Genomic DNA, 2,112 nt, shown 5'->3' with positions numbered 1-2,112 from the left:
TCTGAGAGCTGAGGCTGACCTGCAGTTCAGGGGGTTTTCCACTCTCTGAGCCACCATGACGGCACGGCTGCCAGAGACTTTGTTATTTTAATAACTGCTCAACTCATTCACATTTCGTATAAAAATTTGGCGGGTCAGGCGAATAATCGGACAGCTCTGGCGGGGTCCTGCCGGCAGCGCCGCTCGGCTCGCCCCTCCCGGTGACGCAATTTCCGGCTACAGGGCTGGGGCGAGCGGAGGCTGCTGAGCGGAGGCTGCTGAGCGGGTCCGGGGAGCGAGCGGCGGGTCCGGGGGGGCGAGCGGCGGGTCCGGGGCGGGGAGCGGCGGGTCCGGGGCGGGGAGCGGCGGGTCCGGGGCGGGGAGCGGCGGGTCCGGGGGAGCGAGCGGCGGGTCCGGGGGGGCGAGCGGCGGGTCCGGGGGGGCGAGCGGCGGGTCCGGGGGGGCGAGCGGCGGGTCGGGATGGGGGCGGGAGAGGCGCCCGCGGTCGGGGCGCGCGCACAAGGATCCGTGTGCGAACGGGCCCTTGGAGACCCCGGTCCCGGGAACCCCCGGAGCTGAGCCCACAACTGCCGGTCTCTTGGTGCTTTGTGCAGGTGACAGCGCAGAGGCCGCCATGAGAAACCCGGGTGTCCCCAGCACGTTCCTGTTGGAGCAGCGCGTGGCCTGTGCAGCTTCGTGTGGGCCAAGGGAGGCGGCTGTGTCCGTGTTGGCTCAGGTCGGTGCAGCTGCGCTTGGATTTAGAGCAGTGACCCTGGCTGGCTGGTTGAGCCTTGGGGGTTGTTTATTGCTGAGAATGGCAGGGGTCTGTTCAGCAGGTCTTGAATTGCTGTGCACTTTACCCTGCAAGAAGGGTTCATTTTCAGTGTTATTCATTCAGCGTAGCTCTCTCCATTGTACGGATAAGTTTTCCCGCTCTCAAAGGTTCCCTCTCCATTTGGTGGTTGAATTTCTCAGCGTCTCTTCTGCCGTTTGTTTTCCTTCTCCTGCAAAGTGGGGTGGGAAGGAGAAGGCAAAAGGCTCCGCTGCTTCCAGGCAGGGACTTGGTTGCTTGTATAACGTATGTCTGGTTCATCTCGAAGTAGACAGAGAAGAGTGGTGTTAGAAATCAATCAGCTGCCTCCTGTTGGAGGGACAAAGTGTGTTGGATTTGAAGGCGTTGGGCAGGACAGGAAGAGCTGCCTTCCTGGGTCAGTGATGGGCGTTGGCATGTATTGTCTGAGCTGGAGCTGATGGCTGTCACCACTTGAGCTCTAGAATTACTCTGAGACCCAGGAATCTCCAGTTCCTTGTGGAGCTTTTCCAGGCTGTGGAAGCCCCTTTCTGTCACAGATTGTAACGCAGCCCTTGGAGAAGGGGGCACTGCTTGAGGTTCCTCAGTTTGGGCGTTGGGGAGGCGTCGTTCTTGGGCTCACACTGAGCGTGAGGAGACGTTTTCACGTGAGCTGAAGGCAGCTCTGGGTACCCAAAGCTGTTAACCGGTGTTAACAAACGCTGCTGCTGAGATTTGGGGGTGAAAGTGCCACAAATGTGATTTCCCAGGGAAAACAGAGAGATTTGTCAGTGCCTGGTTGTTCCATGGCACATTGTAGTTAAGCACAGTGGTAATTTTGCATCGATTTTACACAGGATTACTGGCTCTAACAGACTGGTTGCATCAAATGAATGTTGACTTGCTGCACTGGTGGCCTTGTGAACAGCAGATGGCTTCTGGAGGGGGTGACATCTCCTGTGAGCCCAGGAGTGCTGAGCCCATCATACAGGGAGCGACCTCCCCTCCCCGAGCAGGGCAGAGGACCCAGGGGTCCGGGCTGCCTGTCTGTGCTCCTCCCCTGCCCCAACACCAAAATACGTTCCTTGGGGACAGATGTGGGCCTGGACTAAGATGGTACATAAGATGTTTTTCCAGTAATTGTTATTAAAAACACACTAAACTCATGTGATGTTTATTTCAGTTACGTTCCCACTCGTTCACAGACCAGGCCCAAGGACATCACAAATCCCATGCACTTGGGGGCGGTTATCTGGCCCGAGATACCATTCTCACGAGTCTGGGCTATAACGTTTTACAGTTATGAGAAACGTACTTCAAAGTAATCTGTCCAAGGCCCTTTC

At 57.6% G+C, this 2,112-nt stretch overlaps 1 non-coding gene across 1 annotated transcript; it reads left to right on the top strand.

Moving 5' to 3' along the window:
- The first annotated feature begins 1,186 nt into the window (after positions 1-1,186).
- Positions 1,187-1,271, top strand: LOC136115655 (small nucleolar RNA SNORD45). The gene has a single exon (XR_010653247.1). It is a non-coding gene; the product is annotated as a small nucleolar RNA SNORD45 (small nucleolar RNA).
- Positions 1,272-2,112: the final 841 nt, after the last annotated feature.

Source organism: Patagioenas fasciata, chromosome 39 (genome assembly GCF_037038585.1).
Source record: "Patagioenas fasciata isolate bPatFas1 chromosome 39, bPatFas1.hap1, whole genome shotgun sequence".
Lineage (NCBI taxonomy): Eukaryota > Metazoa > Chordata > Aves > Columbiformes > Columbidae > Patagioenas > Patagioenas fasciata.
Note: the sequence above shows the minus strand (reverse complement) of the source record. Positions and strands in the feature narration are given on the sequence as shown.